Source organism: Sparus aurata, chromosome 5 (assembly GCF_900880675.1).
Source record: "Sparus aurata chromosome 5, fSpaAur1.1, whole genome shotgun sequence".
NCBI lineage: Eukaryota > Metazoa > Chordata > Actinopteri > Spariformes > Sparidae > Sparus > Sparus aurata.
Genome location: NC_044191.1, coordinates 6,730,090 through 6,755,651, shown reverse-complemented (window position 1 = coordinate 6,755,651; position 25,562 = coordinate 6,730,090). Strand labels below are relative to the sequence as shown.

General features: G+C 38.5%; 1 protein-coding gene across 6 annotated transcripts in view; it reads left to right on the top strand.

The window, feature by feature from the left end:
• Positions 1-25,562, top strand: part of ncor2 (nuclear receptor corepressor 2) — a 143,279-nt gene that overhangs the window by 474 nt on the left and 117,243 nt on the right. The gene's annotated exons all lie outside the window — the stretch shown is intronic.

Here is a 25,562-nt window from a genome sequence, read left to right as displayed (position 1 = left end):
TCACTACCGTAACTGTTACTCATAGTTGGTTGACGATCGTCAGCTTGTTAATTATTTTAATAATCAGGAACACGTGCTACATGGCTAGGCTAAGCTAGCTAAAAGCTAACGGTGCTAGCTGCGTAAGCTAGCTGTCAGAACTGCGAAGAAGCTAGCGCCGATTTTACAGAACTGAATTCATCCTACATTGGTGAACTGTAAACACATCATTCCTTACATAAAATGCCATTACGAGCAATGCGTTAATAATGTCCTCCTTTACATTTTACGTCAGTAACGTGTATTATGGTATATGGCTAACTTCGCTAGCTGCTAACTTGGCTATACAAAGTAGCGCCCGATTTGCGTTTGTAAACAAAGGTTTAACATGAAGTTGACTTGGTACGCTCTGGCGATAGCTAATTTAACATTTGCCGGCAACGCATTGCTTTATCGTCAGGTGATTGATAAGCTATGATTTGCTTGCAACTGTTGCCTAACAACCTTGATGTTAAGTCACAGACACAACTCAATGGTGACGTTAGGTGAGTTAGCGTTAATGGTCGGTTGTCTCAAATTGAGAAGTTGCTTTTGTTACAGTAAAATTGACAAAGTTGACCTTGATTTTTAACATGTATGTGTCACAGCTGAGGCAAGGTGGCTTTAAGAGTCACTGTTTGTGTGAAATTATAGGGATCTGAATAAGCGCCATTGTCAGAGGCTGTCTAATTTGCAAACTGAACTTTGAAGAGCAGGGACATCTTTATAGACTCGTTGATATTGTCATTGAGTCGCCAGATCTACGTGTGAAATACCAGCTACCAGAATGAGGTGATCATTAACATAAACAACGTTTCGTTGTATTGTTGTGGAAAGAGGGATGTCTGTTTTTGTCAGCTGCTCCATCTCTACTGACCACCTCCTAGACCACTTTATTATTAAGCTGTCATTATTACTATTCTCTGCAAATTAAGGCGCCAAATTTAAGCAGTGACAACACCAAGTGTGGTTTTCAGTTGCTTTTAAGTGAATATGCCTCATATTGTACGATACTATTTTGCATTGTACTAACATCCATAGTTTAGATTATTATGAAACGCTGTAGTTATAAAACCTGAGTTAAGTTAGAATCAAAGACACCAGGCTTTGTGTTACATGTATCAAAGGATACATGAATAATGTTGGATTTTTAGGCGGCGTGCCTTTTTATAAGTACCCTTGTTGTTGTGCTATTATTATTATTATTATAATGATTTTTGTGCTGAGTAATGTTTAAGAGATGAATAGGTTGTCTATATTTATGACTGGGACACTTTGGGGTTCAGCTTTTTTTCTCCTCATCTTCATGGAGTGCCTGTTTTTCTTGCATAAAAACAGATAAAGCGTGACTCGTGCACTTTATTGGAACAGCTGTCTGATTTGTTGTGATAGGTTTGTTCTCTTGCACTGAGTGGAGGTAATATGTCTCAAAACTGTCTGCATAGGTAGACACTAGTAATGGTAAATACTTTTTTGTGCCTTTGATGAACTGTCTGTTTTTTGATTATGTAACTCAGGGTTTCCCTTAGGAAATGGTTTAGCTGAGGTGGTAAGCCATGATCTTAACTTGTTGCAGCTGGTGATCTACTTAGTAGCTTGTGATCTATAAACAAGAGCTACATTCAGTAAGCATTTTCTGTTTGAAGTGCTACATGTGCTTTTGCAAAGGTGTCCCAAATGTTATGATGGTTGCTGAGGTGGACCTTTTTCTGGTGATGTGATCTATCTCTGCTGTTATACATGATGAAATAAAAAGCTGCGAAGACCTTGTAAACATAGCACTTCCTGTTATTGCTATACAGTTAAAGCCTTGAACTGGATAACTACTATGAGCTTCTTATTGTGAAAAGGTTACACATTCCTGAGGCATTAGCCAGTAACATTAGTGACGGCTACTTCCACAGATTGTAAGATGCATGAATACAGACATTTAGGTTTTACATGTCAGCTGACAAGTTGTAAGAGATACCATGGAGGATTTTGGCAACACAAGAAATGAGCACATCCATATTAACCAGCATTATGATTGTACCACAGGTTCAGTGTTTATGGTTGCCTGCTTTCCTTACTATTATGAAATTTGCCTCAAATATATGCATATATGCTTGGTAGGACTTTGCTCTTACTGCTGTCATTAAAGATTTAATGAGATGCATCCAAAATTACATCAGAGATTCACTTTGGGTCCTCACTATGAAAGATGTATTGATACCTTACTTTTTATGAATGTAAAATGTTCTACAAGCATTTTTAAAGTCATTGCCTGTCCTTGTTTTTATTTAATCTGTAAATTGACTTCTCCTCGACAAGTGATAAGAATATAATAAAGGAAAAATTATTTAAAATAAGGAAATATTTGTCCAAAGAATAAGAAAGACAGATCCAGTATCTAACCAAACATTTGTCGCCAAGTTTTGAAAGTTTGGTTAGTTTTATTTATTGCTCAAGTTTTGAGGTGTAATATATCGGTAATAATGCCTCCAAACTGTTGGAAAGTCTAGAAACAAAGTCTGCTAATAATCCATAATGTGACATTGCTGACTTTGGTTCTGTGCATTCAAAGTACAGTATCAGTTTAGCAGTTTGGATCATAAAGAGTTAAATGAGAGTGAGGAGATATCTCTCCCTTTCCAAAAGGGTAATGGGGGCAAAGATAATCCCGTGCTCAGCGTGATGCCTCAGAGAGAATATTTCACTGCTCATTCAATTTCTGCTCATATTTCGAAACAAAACACAGTTATGAAACTGGAAAGGGGAGAGTTCTCACTGATTTTACTGTCTTTGCATGATAAATCCTCACACTGAATACTTGTGGAAAAATTGCCATGTTGCATCATCATAAGTGGCATACTATTTCCAATACAATTTTAGAAGTAAGTTCTTCAAAGTCATAAATGTCATAAACTGTCACTTTCAGTCGGGCTGGAACTGTGTCATTTTTAGAACCAAGTTCTCATGTCATTTTGATCATTAATCTTACGATCAGGTATGAATAATTTAAGTATCCTTTTTAAAAGCAAGAGTACATATGACAAAGAAATCCTAGTTTAACCCCCTTTTAAGAAACATTGTACAAAATATATTATCATGTTTTTCACTGATTATTTAGAATTATTGGCAAGTTATCATTGAAACAAAATTTGGTAATTGCCACTGCTGTAGACACCAGCATATACAACTGCTGCTATACTAGCACAATGTATTGCCACTTGCACATTTCACAACACTGACCGATACCAAGAAGTTGAGTTTGCATTTGTAACTTTTTTGTCCGCGGTGATCATGCATTTGCGCTCATTTGTGTGTGTTTGTGTCTGCAGCTTATCTTGCATACTACTCAACCCATCCACCTTACATTTTGTGCATAGTTATATGCTCAAGTAGACTAAACTAGGAAAACACTATTAAAACTTTGTATACAGCTTTATTAGAAATCCAAAACTATAATTTACTAGTCAAAAGAACTTAATTGAAAACTTTGCATCTCTGCTGGCTGCATCTTGCAGTTGTAGTGACATTCTTCAGATATTTCACCCTTCTTCTTTGTTTCAGACATACTTAGCGAGGCTCTGCACACTGATGCATGCACTCTTCTTTTTTTATCCTTAAATGTGTTTATGAAGTAAAGCCCATAAACAGAACATGATTATTTTTGATGATCTAGTATAACTTTAAATGTTAATCAAATAAGTTTGTTGGAATCACTGAAAGAGAAGCAAAGAAGTAGGCTTTGGTGATGTCTGCCGAATTGGCATATGAATATAAAAAATCGCAATATGACATCAATGTTTATGAATTTTAGGCAGCGTATTCCTCAGTGCGTATTAGCTCACCATTGTAGCCATCTATGTTTCTGACATGAATCTCCAACTGTGTCACATTGGAAATCATCAATTGAAATCATCCCCGGTTACACTGCCTTACATTCTTGTGCCAGTTTAAAAAGTGTCCTTGTCTCCGCACCACACGTCTGCCAAATAGCTTTGTTCAGCCTCATGTGCATAAAACAATGTTGGTCAAACAGCCATGGAAGCTAGGCTAAGAATAATGTGTCTAAAACGGCTGGACTGAGAGAAACATCAGCCCGCGGGAAAAGAATCACTGAGGCCACAAACTTAACTGAGTATCTTGGGTTTGCCTAACTGAGCTGGTTTAATACAACAATAATAAACAGACATGGAGATGTCGCTTTAGTGCACTGAGCAGCAACATACTTCTGTCTATTTCCTCTCCTAGGGCCCTATGAAATCCGTTTTATTTTTTCCCAAATTCCGTTTTATTTTTTCCCAAATTCCGTTTTTTCCGTTTTAATTTTTGGGAATTCCGTTTTTTTTACCTTTTACTCTTATTATACTAGCAAAAACAGTGTGTTTTTAATGTAAATGACTAAAATGTACATAAATTAAATAGAAATGACCTTAAATTAATTGAGGTGACAAACATATTTCCTCAATACTGTACCGTACAGTGCAGTTAAGTGCATCAAAAACATTTTGACTTAATCATGTCTTCATACAGTAGTATATTTTGTGTTTTTATGGGTTTAATTTGGGTTTCATTGAATAAAAACCTGGTCAGCTCTCAGGCAGATCCAGAAAATGTTCGCATACCAAAATTGTTCTGAAAATTTAAGTTGCAAATATTTTTAAAAATTAGCAAAGATAACCAGCTAAATGAGAAATTATACTCGTGACATTATGTCAATAACATACTAACAAGCTAGCAGTGAAAACACCAGCCCTCCCCCTGTCCTCTGAGCTCCCATCCCAGGCAGAGTCAGCTAAGAGGGCTATGGCTAACGGGGCTAGCTAGCTAACAGCAGCTACTGTTAGCAGCAGGTAACAGTCACTGCCGATAATATGAATCGGAAAGGTGGCTAACTCTCTCGCATTACACCTTCAATTTTGATTTCTCAGGTCTGCTTCTTTGCTAAACAACTGTTCACATGACACATACAAGTCGTTCGGGAACTGCTCGGCTCTGTACTGAGGGGTTAATGTCCAGTTTTCGGAGTTTTTTCGCCGACGAAGACGGAGCTGTGGGCTTGTTTTGACGGGGGAGCTCAGTCTGTGGGGAGGGGGGCGGCGACAACTTGTTGTGCCACCAAGATTTGCTTCCCTCCGTGCATTTATCCCTAGACATACGTTCCTCTTCCACACGAAAACAGCATGTCAGTGAAATTATGGCAAATTCCGCGATATTCCGCGTTAAAAACTAGATTCCGTTTTAATTGGCCAATTCCGCGATTCCATCCGCGATTCCGTGATCGCGGAAATCATAGGGCCCTACTCTCCCCATATATCACAAACAACAAAAACTCTTGCTCTACGGCAACTCTGAGGGGACACGCCTCCACTGTGCTCTCTGGTTGGGAGCCTTTTGAATCACCATGTTACGATGGTCAGGTATTAATAGTTGATGGCTGTCAGCCATCGGCAATGGAAAATGGCATCATTCATCGGAACAACCCTAGAAAGAAATAATCCTTTCTTTGATCACACGATTGATTTTTTTCCTTTTTCGAATTATGGCTTGCACCAAAATGTGCATATCTATAACCCTACATTGATTCCATGTGCTGAATTGGCTGAATAAGAAATGATGAGGGTTTACTGGTGTATCTGATAAAGCCTTTGTAGACGCACTCAGCCGTCTGCAAAGGCTTTATCAGAGGTGAGCTTCTTTAATTACCTCTGCCAAGGAGAGTATGTTTTCACCTGTGTTTGTTTGTTGGTTGGTTGGTTTTTGTCAGCAGGCTTACACAAAATCTATTGAACGGATTTCCACAAAAGTTGAATGGAGAACGGGTCATGGCCCAGAATAGACCACCTTAACTTTTGTTGCAGATCCGGATAAAGGGATGGATCCCGGATTTTTTAAGACCTTTTCTTTAACATTGTAAAATAGAGTTTTTCGCCATTTTCATTAAATTCTCAGGGAATAATGCATGGATCCTAGTGTAAATAATCAGACATTATTGGCTGGTACCTATGAGTGAGTACAAGTTTTAATGCAGATCCAAATAAAAACCTGTGTCTAGCATATTTAAGTATGTTGGATTAAGCTTGCATAGACTGCATATTGAACATGAATATTTACTGTAATGTAATTACTGTAGATGTAAGAATGATAACAGGGAAATGACACAACTCTGGTATGTTGCGGTGTACTTTATGAACCTTTATGAAGTTTACATGCAGAAACCAAAGAGGGAAATATGAGGCAGTTACCGTGAAACTGCCCCCCAGGGGTGTTCCCTCCTCCCCTGTCACTGAATGACTACAGCAGCTGCCTAGCATTTCTTGCTCACTAGTGGCCTGCACCTGGTAGGTTTCATGTGTGGAGAATGTTATCCTTGACCCGAGTGAGGTAGAATATTATGATCGGGCACAGCTGGTCTGTTGCAGTTCCTCGCAATACTTACGATCAAAGTGCCATTAGACTGTACACAGTGCCATCTCAGTTCCAGTGGCTGTACTGGGTCTGAAGTTCAGTGGCAATAACACATTTTCTGGAACTGCCAGTTGGAAAAAATTTTGTTTTGACATGTTTAAGAAAAGTATCTTTCTCATCCTGAAAGAATCCATTAGCCTTTTTTATAGTCATCACCCTGTCATATCTAAGTTGAAGTTGTAAGGTTGCTCTCATCAAAAGAAGGGGGTTAGGTGCGTTGGAGCTGCTGGCCTTCCAGTTAATGGGGTCTGGAGGTCAGACTGATCCTGCGTCTGTCACTCTTTGGAGCTCACAAGATTCTGTGATCCAGGTATTTGTGATGCTGCTTGCAGTAATTACATTTAACAATTCAGTCAAAGTCATGCTTCACATTTTTACCACTTGCACAGCCGATGATCTCTGGTGATTTCAGTGTTGACTGCAGGCCAAGGGTGGCAGAAAGAAATCGATTTGTTTTTGATAGTGGTGTACAGCAAAATGTTGTTTGTTTTTTGGTCTGAGGGATTTTATGCTCAGGATGTTGTTTATAATGAAAGTCTCAGACTCTATTATTTAACAAAGACAGATTTTTATGTTAGTTATTCAGAATATGCTGAAGTCCACAAACAGATTCAGATGTACAGTGTCCGATAAGGACTCCTCCTCTTCCTCATGCCCACTATCATCTCCTTCGTGTTGTCTGTGTTGAAGGTGAGGTTGCTGTCCTGACACCATGACACCAGACTGGCCATCTGCCTCCTGTAGGCCGCTTCATTCCCACCAGTGATGCATCCTGTTACTGCAGTGTCATACGCAAACTTTAGGATGATGTTTTCCTTGTGGGAGGAGACACAGTCATAGGTAAACAGGGTGTAGAGGATGGGGCTGAGGACACATCCCTGTGGAGTGTCAATGTGTGTATTAATGCTGGCTGTAGTCCTATTACCAATCCTGACAGACTGGGGCTTGCCAGTCAAAATGTCTAGAAGCCAGTGTGTAGACAGTTTGTGGGTGAGTTTGGGGGATGGCCGTATTGAAGGTGATGCTGCAGTCCACAAAAAGCATCCTAATGTAGGAATCTTTATTGTCCAACACTTCATGATGATTGGAGTGAGTGCTACTGGTCTGTAGAGGGCTGCTGCTGCGAATGAAAGGTGTTTGTGATTTTGGTACAGCAAAATGTTTTGAGTTTTTTGGTCTGAAGAATAACTTGCTCATTGCACACATTGGGAGGATGTTGGTTTAAAGTCGATTGTTTCTGTTAGTGATTCAGAATATGCTGAAGCTGTATTAATTTACTACCGCTATGCTGCTTCAGGCACACTTTTCTTTTCCTGTTGGTTCTTTGCAAAGCTGGGATATTTGCTCGCAAATGTAACATTCCCATTGACTTGCCACATCTCTTCCATTTGTGTTATTATGAAAAGATATTAGAAAGTAAATTACATTACTTTGCTTTAGTAGTCACAGGAAATCCATCATTGAGATGAATCGATAATTGTTTTATCATCGCATCGCAGCTATGTAATGAAAGGAAAGCCACATTTGTCATTTGTTTGTTGCATGTTTTGACTATCCTTAGAACATCAGCTGCTCAAAAAGACAATTTATTCTCTTACAGGAAATGTATGATATGATGGTTATCTGTGAGTTCTGTAAACATTGACATATTTTTCTTGTGGCGTTGTGGTTGAATCACTATTTTGACTACCACTATTCAGTTTGCATTCACTGTTGATCAGCTGCCAGCCTTGTTATCAAGCTGCAGTTACTGTATAATTTTGTGATGGAGAAACTGCACTAGGGCTGTCACTTTTTAAAAAAATCAAGTTCGAACAACTTTGAAATGACACACAATTTATTCGAATGTATTTGAACCCCCCCCCCCCCCGACAACACCACAAGACATTAAGCTCCAGTTCCATCATGACAACCCGAAACGATACCAATGGGCCGCATATGATTGCATATAAATCGTGCTATCTTGTCGGTGATGGCATTTTTACGAGCTGTTGGCAAAGGGCCTGCTGAAGCTGAATGTGCCGAGTAGTAGGCAGTCAGACGAGGTTGTACACTCACCTGCTAACGTTAGCTTACGAGGTTGTAAGCTAGGTGAGTCTGCAGATATGTTGTCGTTTTAGAGTAAGGCAGCTGCTTTGTACAAAATACTTCCATACACTACTTAGATGTTTTGGTATCGTGATTGTCCGCTCGGGACGGCTTTGCTCGCTAGTGTCCTCCATAATCGTAGCAAACAACTTAATATTACTAGCTGAATTGATAGGTCAAGGGTCAATAGGGTGTGCAATAGGTCAAGCTGATAGTGAAGTTTTAGAGCGCCCCTTGTTGGATCACAAGGCGAACTACTTCCAACGGTCTGTTGCGCTTATTTGTTGCGTACATTTTGAATTGGAATAGGTCATTACATTCAAATAAGAACTTTTCCCCCCACTTTCGAACGAATATTCGAATTTGAATAAAAAGTGACAGCCCTAAATCGCACCGATACCTAATGCTTTGCCAACTGATGTGTAAGCCTGCTACTTGTACAGCCTTATGTATAGTGTTTATTAAGCAATTGTTGCTCAAGTAAGTTATTAAGTTTTGCGGTTACATTAGATGTTAGTGTTTTTTCGTTTGTATTAATGAGAGGATGGATCACAGCCCAGAATAGACCTAATTACATTTTGTTGTGGATCCAGATAATGGATCCAATCCAGGATTATTTTTCTCACGTTCTTTAACATCGTTAGACAGGATGTTTTTCAAGATTTTTGTTGATTTCTCAGCGATTGATGCATGTATGCATGGAAAGAGGAATTATTAGAGCTATGCACTCTACTGGGTGCCATTCTAGCTTCTAGGCTATTCGATCTATACTTTATATACGAAATCCTGCTTAGTATAACTTAAATCAAAGGTATTGCTTTTGTTATTATTCAGTGTTGTTAGATATTATCTTTAACTGCACATTTCAAGCTTTGACTTTTAAGCTGCTTAATTTGGGTTTTCCTTCATTAAAACCAAGAAAATAATTGATTTAATGACATGACTTCACTAGACAAATGGACTACCAAAATGAGTTATTGTGTTGACTGGTCTTTAGAATCCCCAAATATGTCTTTGATTTCTTGTTCTGTGTTACTAGAAATGAATTAAAAGTTGAAGTCATTTATTATTAAGGCTTTCTATTTTGATTCCCTGGCTCTGAAATTGAGCTGCTATTAAAGCCAGTCACCCATATTTAAACCTACTAGAAGAGAGGCAGACAGTGGATTAGCAGATATTAGAAATGACTCTGTGGTAAGTCATTCACTTGACTCTCTTACGCAACACAGATGGCAGGACATTACTCTTTTTTGTGTGTATGCTCCAGCTGCTGATAGCATTGTATTTATTTCTCTGATTGGCCTTATGTTTCTACTTCGAGTGTGTGTTGCAGCATAGTTTGTTTTTTCACATTCTGAGAGCAGCCGAAGGCACTCACACTTCAGGGTGGATGATCTTACAGTGGAAATACGAGTGACATGTATCTGTGAAAGGAATGACGGCCTAAGTGGAGTGTAATTACAGGTTATGGTGCGCTCCTGTCTTGACATGTGCACTGGATCCATGACAGTGCAGTATGGAACAAATTATTCCTCCAAGTGCATCACAACATCAGACGGCTTATGTAGTGTCTGGTGTTTGTATTGTAATGTTGAACATTTTTCTCACTAAATCTTTCTCTGTCCATAATTTAAAACCTTGTGTATAAAATCTATTTTAGATGTTTTGTTTTGTATGGTGTGTGTGTGTAAATAAAACCTGCTTGGATTAACATCAGTGTTTGAAAGTATGCACACATGCGCACATGCACATTCTCACACTGTACACACACGCTTGAACCCTCATGCATAAATAGGAGCTCTGTGAGGCTGCTGTCATGAGGGGCAAACAGGCACTCGGGTTGCATGTGGCCATACAGAAGAACATTTCAAAGCTCTTGAATAATTAAGCAGTATTGAGGAAGTAGGTCAGCCCAGCAGACAAGTGCACTCCACAGTTTTATTTCCTGCTGCTTTGCATCGACAGCTGAATCTCAGGTGGGATATAAGAACAGACAACAAAGAGCAATTTGTAAATTGAGACCTTGTATACTACATTGATGCTGTCACATTAGCCCTTTTCACACAGAGAGCCGCATAATCGCCACGGTGGTTCGCCAATTCTCCGCCGTTTGTTCACACAGAGCCAAGCCAGGTGTAAAGACGAACTGCTGTGTAATTTGCACAGCTAGCCGGTGCCATGGAGAGGCGTGGCAGTACACATTATCATGATGATGTCTGTGTGTTATTTTCAAGTTGATAATCTAAACATGTATCCGCTGACTGTTTGTAATCATATGGATGCTGTTATAATGTGTAGTGATTGAGATCCTGACCCACTATGCATCCTGGAAAGTGACAAAGTTACGTTTTTCGCCCTAAATTACATAATTACATAATCGCCATCAGTAAACAGGACGCTGTCTGACTGTCACTCGTGGAGACGGAGGCTGTTTTTTTGGGGAAAGTTCACTGAAATCTCGGTCAGGAGGGCTGACTGTTGCAGTGATTTTCTTTCAGCAATTGGTGAGTTAAAGTTTTTTGCCGGAAAGAGACATTGAGTGCGTTTACATGCTCATCTTAGTCGGATTACAGCCATAGTTCGACTATGCTACTAAATTGGACAACTGCAATTAATCGAGTATACATGCCGTTGAGAAAATCGGATTATTGGGCCGGAGCATGTCATACCCCGGTACGCTAGGTGGTGGTGTACCCATTTCAACTAGTGGTAACAGAGCCACCTCTGGCTGACCTCTTTACATCACCAGCTGCTTCGGCATTCAAGAAAGATGGCGTACGAAGGGCGTGACAAAGCTACATCTTTGTACATTTCGTATATGGTGTACATGATAATTACACAAACTAGGTGCACAATGGCGCTCTTTTCTTGCTGTGATTTCGGAGGAAAGACGCTGCCGCCGCCGTCCATCTACTTCCGGCTCACGGCCCCGGGGAAAAAATCTCGTGCCTGCGCAGAGCGCAAAATCCGATCCAATCTGATGGACCGTATACATGCAGGAGTAATGCGACTATCAATCGAATAATCTGGGTGCTTTAATTCGACTGAGAAATCCGATCCGGTCCGATTTTAGTCAGACTAAGGTGTATACATGCATCTTAAAGATCCGATCATAGTCGGACTAACACAGTAATTGAGTGTCATGTAAACGCATTGATTGTTTTTCGGGCAGAAATGTGATTAAGAGTCAATAGGACAGGCTGGAGGACATACTGTTCTCCACGTATAACTGCGGTATTTTTTACTTGCATTAGTTGCCAAAGACCGTTTGGTCATGCAACGTTGCTTTGTGGGAAATTTCTCTGTATTTAGTTGAGTGAAGGACCTGTATAGTTATCACACATCAGGCAGATTCGCAACAGAGCAAAATTTCACCCCTCCCGCCTATGAGACGTTCACACAGAGGAGAAGGCAGAGAATTGGCGCTGGATCCCTGCATTCTGATGGCAGTGTGAATGGGTCTATTGTGTCCTGGAACTGGGGAGTCTCTTGTGTTGTGCCGTCCAAGAAAATCTGTTTTGATTGACTCTGCTTTGATGTAAAGGCAAGACCCGGGTGAACACGCTAAATTGTGGCGCCCGAAGTGGCGACCCATTATAAACATCCAGTGGTGGTGTGTAAATAAAGACTGGACTGGACACAGCGTTGGTGGTGGAGCCCTGTTCATTCCTATGAAACCTGCTCAGTGGTGTTTTGAAGCCAACAAAATCTAGACTTCCCAGCTATGAAAATACCTGGTTCTTCCGGTTTAGCGCCCAGCTTACCAGAATGGGGATGAAAAAAATTTAATTGTGCGGCTCTGCTAGACTTTCTAATTGTTATTGGACCAAATTGGCAGTCATTTTGCTGGGGTTGTGATGCTCAAATAATGTATCCACCGTCATGTATTTGTGACATGAAATGTGACGTCAGTGATGATCAGATGGCTGTCTTCCCTGTGGACCTGCGTTTAAGAAAAACACCTGCAGACCTGCTGATTTTGGTGGAAAAGGAGTATTGGTTATAACTTCATCCAATATTTTACCGATCACCAAAAAAGTCAGGAGTTGAGAACATCACGCGTGCGTGTGTGGCATTGGCCCCAGCTCTACTCCAGCCAGCAGGAAGGGGGAGGGGAGAGCCTTATGTAATTTCACACAGTGTCACCGAGGCAGCTGGCAGCAGGGGATAGACAAGAAATCCAATAGCTGCTGTGCTGTCCAGCATAGATACAGCTGGATGATCACATCTGGAGGTATAGGCCAGCCAATCACTGGCCCTGTTATCTCTCTCTTATGTATATGTATAGTCTGTGAATCTAGTGTTGTCATAGTACTGGAATTTCTCATTCTGATACAATACATTGGAAAACACAGATGTTTGATTCCGATTTTGATATAACAGGAAAAAGATTTACACACATTGAGGGCATAATAGTCTATATTATATAGATTAATAGCGTAGATTAATAGCGAAGACAAATAAATTAAACCTATAAAATGACAACAAGGTACAACTTTTCCAGAGGCAGAGAACTTCAGAATGACTATAATATCAAACTTTCTAGGAAACACTCACTTTTTCTCTTTAAGTCAGTCCTTACACTACAGTACTGACATTTTTTCAAATTATCAGAACTCATTGGTATTGAGAAATCTGTGTTTTTGGAAAAACCTCACAATGCCAATGATGGATCAAATCTGTTGCAGAATAAAAATATTCCATGTGATTTTGCCTGTCCAACATTTTATTCATTATTAAATGTGCCTCAATTGCATCAGCTTGACATATACAGACTATACTAGACGACTAATAGACCATAGTAAACACTGTCTTTGGTTCTGCTTGGGGTTGTAACAATGGAGAAAATTCAGGTAATACTTTCTTTTAGAGTTGTCTTTTGTTATTTTTTTCTATTTTTGTTTTGCTGCTGCAAGGAAATCTAAAGAGGAAAATGTGCTCCACATTATTATTGACTTTTTTATTCAGAAGCTGACCTATAAATATATGTAGAATATATTTCATAGCCTCCAGCCCTCAGAGCAGCCACACCATATGTAAAGAACAACATCTTCTATCATGATACAAATAATTTTTATCTTTTTACTTTTTCTGTAAATTCTATGAAAAAATGTCTCTACAAAATAAACGCATAACTCACGTGGCAACTTTTTAATAATACCGTGAATAAACAACTTTCTGTTTGATAAAACGATATGTGCTGGGTCCAGGCTACAAACAATGACTTTGAGTCACTATCTCTCATCTGCACTGACTTTGATTGTGTGTTAATTGTTGGTGACTTTAACATCCATGTTGACAAACCTGAGGGCAAAGGGACTAAAGAACTGTGTTGTGTCCTTGATAACTTTAGACTCACTCAGCACAGTGATGCAGCCCACACACAACAGGGGCCGCATCCTAGACTCCGTTATCTCCAAGTATCTGAACATTTCTAAGGTTCCGGTATATGACATTGCATTCTCTGATCATTATTGTGTTTTCTTTGAGAGTGCTATATCTGTGTACAAAAGTGTTCAAATTGAGGTCGTCTCAAAAAGCTAGATCACATTGCTCTTTGAATGCAGGGATCCTGCGCCAATTCTCTCCGTCCTTCCCCTCTTCTCTGGCCAAGATGTCTACATCGTTGTCTTCAATGGACTTGGCCCTCCCGTGTTGTGCCCTTCGTTTATGGAGAGGTTGTTTTGTCTCCCTATTGTACAAATCTGTGCTGTCCTGGCTGCATTGAACAGCATAAACTATATTACCCTGTTTATGCCTGGATGTTCTGTCCTAAGTGTGGTCAAGTTTCTGCCTCAGTGTGTTGTTAGGTTTATAGTGAACCGGGATACGATGTTTTTAAAAGATCCTCCTGAGTTTGTCATTCTGTATGTTGCAGGAACATCTGACAATGTTACGTTTTCTCGTCTCTTCCTCTTTAGCCCCTTTTAGATAGAAAAGGCGGCACATTTGCTGCAAGGCAAAGGCTGCAATGTGCTGCCTTGTCTTTCTAAAAGGGAGGTATAATATTCCTCCTTTTCCAAAAGCCGCCACTGGGGTAGGCGTGAACATGTGATGTGATGTGAAGCACAAAGTTGGGCATGAACAGTGACAACGAATTTGTATTCAAAATAAGAGCTTTACATTGCACCCCATTGGAGTTTAGAACTAGGTTCTTAGCTGGGGGCTTTTTATTTGAAAGTATCGACCGTTCATAGCTTGCTGCTACAACAATAAGTGGACACAACCAAACAGCTACAGAGACCGAGGAGACGCTAGCATCTCCTGGATCTCACCGGCACCCCCCCCCCCCCCCCCACGACATTAAGCTCCAGTTCCATCATGCGATCCCGAAACGATACCAATGGGCTGAATATGATTGCATATAAATCGTGCTATCTTGTCGGTGATGGAATTTTTACGAACTGTTGGCAAAAGGCTGGACCGCCAGGCCGCCATTAACCACCAATAGGTTTTAACAGACCAGATGTTTATTTGGGACAGGCGTTTTATTCCCTCCTCACAAAAATCCGGGATGAAAATGTCACAAACTTCGCCAGCTTCTCTGAAATTTCGGCATCCTTCTGGGCAATAGTTGTCTTCTGCAAGTGAAGTTGTTGCAGTGGAGGACACGATTTATCCAACTAGCACTCGCTGGAAACTCCTCAGCTCTGCTGTCACTCACGGTGGCGTACATTTGTTTCTCCATCGCCCTGATCATTTTGCGGGACACTCTCTTGGCGTGCCCGTTTGCTGATAACTAATTCCCGCATGTTTATCTCAGGCTCCTCAATGACCTTCTTCCTCCCTCCAGCAGGCAGCCTGGTCCTCGGACAGACGCTGGAGCTCTGTTGTATTTTTTCGCCAATCTCTTCCTCTCTTGGGGTCGACAGAGAAACATCTAGCTGCTGCTTCTCCCGAGTTTTCCTTTGCATATTTTAAGACAGAAATTTTGCTGCACTGGAGCCATGGCGATCATCAGTGTGATGACTGACAGAAAGCAAGCACGATACGTGAAAAAGGCGAATAAAAAAGTTGTGCAGTGTCAATGGTCGCGTCTTCTTTCTTGATGTTTTAAAAAAAAAAAAAAATTTAGCCTCGGCATTAATTTGGAACCGGCGGTTATTTACCAAAATATACACCTTCACTCTGCGTTTAAAGGGGGACCACATGATGTGTTTTATAATGTGTTTATGTGTTTACAGCTGCTAATGTATGTAACGCTGTTACTGTGATGACACATGACAGTTAAATATTGAATCTGTCTATAATAACCACATCCTGACATGTAACTATGATTTTTGATAATCTAAGTATTAATAATAACAATCATGACAAAAAATTAACAAAGACTGCAGATCACGATAAGAAGCTGCAACTGGCAGTGAGCAGCTCTCTTTTCTGTTAGCAGTGAAGTGATGTACTCCATGACAGAACATTATAAAATATGATAATGTATGAAATACATTTAATGGTAAAAAAAAGTACAGTTGCAGTAGACTTCTATTATAAATATGCAGCATATATATAGTTTATTATTATTGTTATTATTATTATTATTATTATTGTTATTGTTATTATTATTATCATTTTTATTACAACTACACAGATTCAATATTAAGTGTCATTTATCATGGTAGGAGAAGAGATTGGATTAGGGAAGAAGGAGGGGGGACTGTAGTTCATGTAGTTTAAAAGAGCATTTTCTTTGCTAACTTACTAACTTTTGCAATAAAAACACATTTAAAATTGTTCTTTTCAAATAAGTAAGTGAACACTCTTTCCTTTCCACACAACCTGACAAAGACCTTCCAGTCAAAATTTTGCTGTTTTTTATTGTTGGTCTTTAATGCCAATTTAATAAAGGCTTTAAGCAATATTTTACTACTACTTACGTTAAATACATGATACAAGCAGCATAACTTTCCAACTTCTAGACTGATCAATTGATACTAAAGTGTGTTCAGTAAAGTCACAGTCATGCGGTGGCAATGTAGTTAATAGCTTATAAGCTAAGAATAGCTTTACTTCTGGCGTTTTGCATATACATTTCAAAATTCAGTAACATTGTGTTAATTTGTGAATATTATCTTTCTGATCAAATGTGTGACTTGGGTAGTTTACACATTAAGATAGAATATCCTTTTAACTTGAGTAATTTTCTTTAACAGAGTTGATTTCAGTATTTTATAGGGTAAGTGTACCTATTAAGCCCGCGTACCATATAAGCCCACTTGTGACTTCTGAGTCAATTTTAAAAAAAACTACATCACCATTTTTGCTGGTTTATGGTTCTTCCAATGAAGCTGCTTGTTACATAAATTATACTTTTGATTGTAAGCCAATCAGATTTGTCGATCTTGAGTTATCGAAGCACATGTGTGACATGTGCCTACAACTTAGGTGATTTTGATGCCCTGAAACCCAAATTTTTTTTCCACATTTCTACTCCTGCTTTTGGTAAATACTCATTTGTTATCGAAATTTAGGAGATTAGTGCTTTAAATAAAACATGTTAGAATTTTACTAGAATTAGAAATGTTTTCTCTTTAGTAGTCAAAATATGTGTTTTAGCGTGCTAGCCAACAGCCCACATGCTGCATCAATACAGTCACTGCATAGCATTGTTCATTGCAATGACATAAAGCATGATAAGCATGTGTAGTTTACATTTTTGTTGGGAGAATATCCTATTGTACTGTTAAATAGATAATACATGTGTATATTTATCTTTATTTATTTTTTAATTACCATTTTTACCAAGTGGGCTTAAAGGGGACACTAGCAAAAAAACACACTATTTAGGGTGGATGTAAATGAGTATAGCTAATTACTTAAATGCATGATCAATTGATACTTTTCATGTTATGTTAGTACAGCATATATAGATTCATGTCCTGTAGTTGTTTTTTAATGTCGTGTGTAGAAAAAAATATTCTGACTTTTAACCAGAAATTCACTGATGTTCCCTTTAAGCCCACCTGCTCCCATTAAGCCCACTTAGCTGTGTTTCAATGGAGATTTTCTCCCTTTTGACTTTTGAACCATTTTCCTTAAATATCAGTGATGTTGCATAGGTCTATTCATTCTGGATAGGCCTACATTCTATCCTACCATTAGTATAATTTTCGACCCTTTACTTTTCAGATGACATGACTAGAACACGAAAGAAGTACAGCTCATGCAAACACATGGCAGAAGCATGCCACCAATATACAGGGCGGGAACACTGACAAATCTCTCAGTTCTGGCAAGAACTTACTCTTTAATGTTACTCCACAATGGTTTAAATGGTTTCTATGTGAGCTGTTTTTATGTTTTAAAAATCAATTAAAGTTATTTGTTTAATTGTAAATACTGAAATTGACTCATTTATTATCCTAAAATATTTGTATTGAACCAGTACACTGCCTTTCTTTCAGTCATTAGGTCTTCAGAAATCTAGATAAAAACATCTGCACTCTCAACCAGCTGGCTGGACCAGAAATTTTGGCCAATTGTAAATGCCAACAGTACAATGTAGGATAGAGATACAGACAAAATGGCAACACATATTGAAAGATGAGGTATTCAAGAGTAATTTCCATTCTAATTTCGATTTTGTCAATGAACAGTTTTTGGCTACATTCCAAAGAAGACATGTTGTAAGTTTAGCTTTTTCTGTGTTGACAACACAGCAAAAGGCTGATCACGCCTATTTCAAATGCAATTTACAGGCCAGAGGAAAGGAGTGGAGACAAAATAAAAATAGCTATTGAGAGCTAACACATTACATTTCTTAATAGAATAAGTTTGGATTGTTAAGATTTTTAATATATATATTTATTTATCAACAAATCATGAAGTGGGCTTATTTGGAACACCCATGGGCTTAATGGGTACATGTCTGAAAAGCAGATTTGGTGGGCTTAATAGGGACATTTACCCTATACATTATTTGTTAGGTTTGTGCATAATGTTATCTATGTGTATTTGTTGTTTTTTGTATTTTGTGTGCTCCTATTGCTGCGAAACAAATTGCCCCACTGGGGACAAATAAAGGTATTGATTGATTGATTGATTGTGAAACTTGTGTTTGTTACGGATCTTATTTTCTGCAATAATTAAAACCAAATTCTCCATTCTCTCAAATTTTTCTCCAAATTCTATTGGCTTTTTGCACACCTCTACTCAGAAATGTGATTCTGAAATGGATCTTCCGAAATTCAGTTAAACGCCTGAAATAAGGTCTATGGCTAACACAAGAGATTTTCACATTTTGTTCTACAACATAAAATATTCAAGAACATTTGTATGATTTTAAAACTTGTTTTTAAATGCTGACAAAACTAAAGTCATGCTGTTCTCTAATACAAAATCTAAACCTCAATCCTTGCTTCTCAGGGTTTAAAGATTGAGTGTGTTTCCAATTACAGATATCTTGGTATATTAATTGTTAATCCCTCTCCTTCGCAAATCATATTTGGCAGCTGGTAAAAAGATTGAAACTGAAACTAACATACTAGGTATGTTAGATTTATTCAGTTTTATTCCTTGCCTACTTACTATTCAGCTGTATTCAAGAATTACATCACATATTACAATAATAATAATAATAATAATAATATTAATAATAACAATATTAATGGTAGTAATTATTATTAGTGTTATTGTAACTACTAGGCCTATTTCTAGTAATAGCAGTAGTAAAACACCCCCACATATAGGATGTGTGTCACTTATTTGTCCCCCAAAATTACAATTTCCTAATATAATCATGCTATTTAAATACCTTGTTGTGATCTAAGTGTTAGTGACCCATTTCAGTCACTGCAGGTTTTTCAGGCAATTTTATAACGTACAAGCCTCACAAGGTGGCAGTAGCTACATCTCAAGTGCCTATGGGGCCCTCGAAAGTCAACGAGTTTTCCACGATGAAGTCCGTGCAAATGTTTCACAATAAAAGCCTACTGAGCTATTTATGCTAGAGGACTTTTAATTTGAGACGGACACAGGAAGTGTTGAGTTTGTATTAACAATGTAATGTCTTTATTTTAACAGGGCAAACGGGAGCGAACCAAAACGATCCTTCAAAACTACCAAAAAACGTAAACACGCACCATCCCGGTCACGAGCAGCACCACCCACAGACCCAGTAGTAGTACCTAGTAGCAGCAGCAGCAGCAGCAGCAGCAGTAGTTGAAACAATGACAGCCCGAGCCTGGTTAGCAGGCTAACTAATGTTAACTTTAGCTAACGTTCGCAGTTTCGCTTACCATCAAATGTTTCTTTAAATTAGATGTGGAGTCCTTGGACGATGACAGTGTGTGCACAGCTGGGAGGCATAGCTTGCACTGTACAGTGATGTTGTTCCCTCTTACTTCTTTAGAAACAAAGTAATGGCGAAATTTCCACGCAGTGATAGCATTTTTTTTTCTCTAGCGCTCGAGTCAATAATGAGCCCCCTGGCTTCACTTGAGAGCAGAGCGTCGTTGTGACTGACTTGTAACGTTAGTGAACTGTAGTAATGTGTGCGCGCGTGCATATGGCATTGCCGCATTGGCAAGTGTTAGATTAATTCATTCACATTTATTAATCATTCATCATCATATATTTTAATTGTAATCCAACTAATACTCCCAATTTTTTTCCAGATGTACCTGTAATCTGATTACGTCTTTTATTTCTGTAACTGTAACGGAATACAGTTACTGCTTTTTTGTATCCTAATTACGTAACGCCGTTACATGTAGTCCGTTACTCCCCAAGCCTGAAAACACATCATGTGGTTTGGTGTCGACCTGTATACTGAACGTGTCAGGAGTAATCAGCGTTTATAATCATCAGGGAAAGTTACAGACATTGTTTTTGGTTGCTCTCCGTTTCCAGAGAATTCACAGAGAAGCTGGAGAAGTTTGTGACATTTTCGTCCCGGATTTTTGTGAGGAGGGAATTAAACGCCTGTCCCAAATAAACGCTTGGTCTGTTAAGTGGTTGAGACAAATACACGCCCAGCTATTATTTGGTATTTTACGTAGATCCCGCCTCATCAGCACGAGCTGAACAATAAATCTAACATAGCAAGAGAGGCGGGACTTAAGGCAGAACAGCCAATCATCAGCCGGTCAGTCCCAAAGCCGGTGTCATGTTTGAAGCAGCAACAGGAGAGGGAGGGGGAGAGGAGGCAGTATGGAGCCAGAACGGTGACTTTCAAATTTGGCATCCCAAAAAAAAATTGGCATTGAAAACAAAACCAGTACTGAAAAAGGAAACATTGTCATTGAAACATTTGTATTGAAAACAGTTGTATTGGCATTGAAACAAGTATTGACACTGAAAAAAGAAACTAATTCAAATAATTCAAATCCGAAAATCTTATCATTTTATTTTATTAGGATTTTTTTGTATTTTTCAATGACAATCTTCAGATTTTTTCTTCGTGTCACTTTTTTTTCAGTGACAGATTTTTTTACAATGTCAGTTTTTTTTCTGTGTCACTGATTTTCAGTTTCAACTTTCTGTCACTGTTTTGGTGTAGAGAGGGAGGGGCCTGAGGGAAGGGGCAAGTAGAGCGTGGTTTGCATATCATTTGAGAAGGTAATGGCAGCAGCCTGCGGGAAGGCGGGGCTGGCCAGTCCAGCCACAATACACCATTTTAGGGCCCGTGTGCCGGCCGTCTCTGGGCAGCACAGAGTCCAACTACCTCGTGGACTTTTCTTCAAGCTCTCTCCTGATGTGTCCAAGTCTCTGTGTATCTGGTTCTGTCTCGGAGTTCCCTAGCTTCGGTCTCTATATGCGTATGGAGTGTGGTGGTGGTACCGGGGCGCCGAGCACGGAGCATTAGCCACAGTTAGCACAACAGTACAAAAAGTGACATGAAGAAAAAAATGAAGATTGTCATTGAAAAATACAAAAAAATCTCAATAAAATAAAATGATAAGATTTTCGGATTTGAATTATTTTAATTAGTTTCTTTTTTCAGTGCCAATACTTGTTTCAATGCCAATACAACTGTTTTCAATATAAATGTTTCAATGACAATGTTTCCTTTTTCAGTTCTGGTTTTGTTTTCAATGCCAATTTTTTTTTGGATGCCAAATTTTAAAGTCACCGTTCTGGCTCCATAAGGCAGCTGCAGCGAGCGCAGTAAGGCGTTTGTGCAAGGTGTTTGTGCAAAACTGCAGAAAAACTGCAGAAAAAGTGTGGGTGTTTAACCCTCTCACTGGGAAAAGTGTGGGTGTTAAAACACACACAACCCCCACGGGTGCGACGCCCCTGGTTGAAATGAAATCAGCGGTGACGGGCTAGTTGTTTTGGTAGCGGCTAAATTAGCATATCGCGATACTTTGTACAGGGGATCAAGTCTGTGCCGAGTAGATGCGCAGAGGGTTGAAACAGCGCTTGTCCGGTCTGCTAACAACAAGGTTTCTTTTGCTAGTTACTGTGATTAAACACGAGTTGTTTACAATGTATCGTTTTTCATGGGAAAAATTAGGTGCGTCCCCCGGACGCATGGATTGTGAGTTTAGTGCGTCCTTTCAGATTTTAATGCGTCAGGGACGTAGGACGCGTACCTAGCAACATCACTGTAAAATATGGGATCATTTTGAAAAGATGAAGGATGACCCCAAGAAGGTGACATGCAAACTTTGCAAGAAAAACTTTTCCTATCACTCCTCCATGACGAACATGATTTAACACCTTAAACATGTAAGTAGCCTAGCTACCTGCCCATGGCGGCCCGAACGTTTGAAAGCAGAGATAAATACATTTTATTATTGTTATATGCGCTAGTATTAGACTATTCGTGTGTACTGGGGAAGCTAAATTATCCAGCTCACTGTGTTTTACTTATAGTGTAAATCTCTCTACAGGCGCATCCACTTTACACGACTAATCGACGTGTAAATATATATATAAATATATATATATATATATATATATATATATATATATATATATATATATATATATATATATATACGTCGATTAGTCGACTAATCGCTCTAAATGACGACCACTGGTCGACCAAGAAAATCCTTGGTCGGGGGCAGCCCTACAGCTAATAGTTAGCTGAGCGGGCTTGCTGGTAGCCAGCAACATTCCTGTACAGTGTACAGGAATCAGCGCTGCTGGTAAGGCAGAAGTAGTAGACCCTCATCGAGCACACTCCTGTAACCAATCATGCTCTTGACTAAGGTTAGGAACCTCCTACTTCATTAACATATGGACACAGAAATACAGAAATAAAATAAATGTAGGTGGACAGAAATGTAGAAATATATAAAAAGCATTTATTCTTTTATTTATACTTTTATTTATTTATTGATACATTTATTTATTCATTCATTTATGTATGCATTTATTATACATTTATTTATTTATTCCTGTATTTATTTATACATTTATTCATGCATTTATTTAGTCATTCATTTATTTCAGCATTTATTTATTTATTTATGTATGTATTTATATATTTATGCATTTATTTATTTATACTTATGTCAGCTTTAGTCCTCCATATGACACCACGCAGCAAAACAAACAACAATGGAGAGAGGAGAGAGATGCGCATTTTGTAGCTGGAAATTCAGTCATTATTTTGAGTTATTAAAACAACTCTACTCTGTAACAGCCTACAAACCTACAAGCAAATCAAACTGAAACGGATTAAATTTTTTTTTAGACATATTCATCCATTAGTGTGCAACCAAAAAGTGATTTATTAAAATTCATAGTTATTAAAAATGCAACAGATCTCGAATGACAACAAGTGTGGTTGTTGTTACACTCATGCTCCCCCATGTATCATCAGCCAAGAGGCCGGCTGGAGACAAGCTCTTTGAATACATTCATTGATTGATAATGTGTACGGATGTGAAGGGCAGAAATGAGGTTTCTGTCTGACAGTAACAATATCAGTAATAATTCTTGTGTAGGATATTAAATCAGTACCAAACAGTAATGATATAAATTGGATAAAACACTGAATAGTAAACCTCCACTTAATGCAATGATTTATAACATAATAATTCATTTGTAAGATATGTAATCAAATAAAAACTGTAATAATTGGTATTAATTAGTTCAATTGATATGTTAAAAATCCAGTTGTGTTTCAGAATATTATGTTTTCAAATTCATGTTTCATGAGTTTTTAATTTGCTCTGAGAATATGAGGTAAAACCAAAGTCAAAACAGATGCTGCCAAAATAATTATGACTAATCGACTAATTGAAAAAATAATCGATAGATTAGTCGACAACCAAAATAATCGTTAGTTGCAGCCCTAATGAATCTTAGGTTTTCTTCCTTCTTACCTTTTGTTCTACATTAACCGAAGTAATGCTGGGATGTACAATCTTCGGTCTCACGATTTGTTCTTGCTGTCTGTCCCAAAAGTCAGAACTGAACTGGGAAATAAAGCATTTAGGTTTGCTGCTCCCTCTGCCTGCCTAAGTAACTTTCCAACTTCTAGACTGATCAATTGATACTAAAGTGTATTAAGTATTGTCACACAGAGGTAAAATGATGATAATGCAACACTTTTCTCACTATAGGAGCTATTATTACATTATAAGCTGTTATTTATGCTATACAGCAGTATCAATAAGGCTCTTAATGTAATAAGTTATTACATTATTACATTATGTGCAAAGCCCTTATGACGTTATGCGTCATGATTTTATTACATTATGAGCCGATTATTACATTATGAACTTTTATTACATTGAAATTATTACATTATAAGCCGTTATTACATCATGAGCCATTATTACATTATTAGTTGCTACAGCTTTGTTAGCCTCTCAACATCTATCTACCAGGGACTGTAATGAATTTGCATCCTTCTTCACTGCCAAAATTCTGAAATTTAGTGATCAGTGCCACTGTACCAGGTACGGGAGGTATGTTCTCCATCTGTCCACCTAAAACCACCTTAAATACTATGACACAATTTGATCCAATCAATTACAAAAACCTGCAAGACATAATACAGCATTTGAAATCTTCCTCCTGCTGCCTGGATATATTACCAGCAGGGTTCTTCAAATAAGTTTCCGACTGAATGACTCCAGATCTGCTACAGATTGTCAACATGTCCCTTCTCTGAGGTGTCTTCCCGCAAGCCATGAAAACTGATTTAACAACTCATGAAGAAGATCTAGACACATTGGTAATGAACAACTGTAGGCCCATATCGAACCTCCCAGTTTTATGTAGAATCAGTGAAGAAGCCGTTTTTCAAAAGCTAAACAATTGCCTAATAATAAATGGCTGTTTTGATGTCTTCCAATCAGGATTTCAACCACATCACGGCACATAGACCGATGTGAATGTCCCTTTTGACATTCATTTTAAACACAGTGGCAAAATTCATAATCATAGTTCTAATGGATCTCAGTGCTGCGTTTGTCACCGTTGACTAGGGCTGTAGCGATACACTAATCTCACGATACGATACGATACGATACACGATATTCAGCTCACGATATGATATATATCACGATATTCAGCCAATGATACGATTGGATACACTTACATCATTTTCTGAAAGATTTTAAAAGGGACAGTGTGATTTTGATGACATCTTGTTAGTGTTCCATTGAATTAATTGAACTGAAAACTGAAAGCATCAATTACACAATATATGGCTTTGACTGTACAGAGAGTCTACAGCTTGCAAATGCTGGACAAAATGAATCAAAGATGAGGTGAGAAAATTAGCTTTCATTTATTGAAACAGTACAAACTGTAGCTTACAAGCCTTTGAAAAGTAAATAAATTGCACTATTACAATGAACAATGGAGAGTTAAAAAGTGCAGCAAGTGGCCTGTTCTTAACAGATTCTTTGACAGCTTTTTTAGCTTGACACTGAACATATGAGGTAGCCAGTCTAGCCCCCAGGTAAGTAAACATAGTACCATGGCTTCTCCAAAACAGCCAATAATTCAAGTCACCAAGAACAACATTTAAACATTTAACTTAAAATGTAGCCACCAGGAAAGTAAAAATAAACCATGGCAGTAGGGCTGGGCAATTA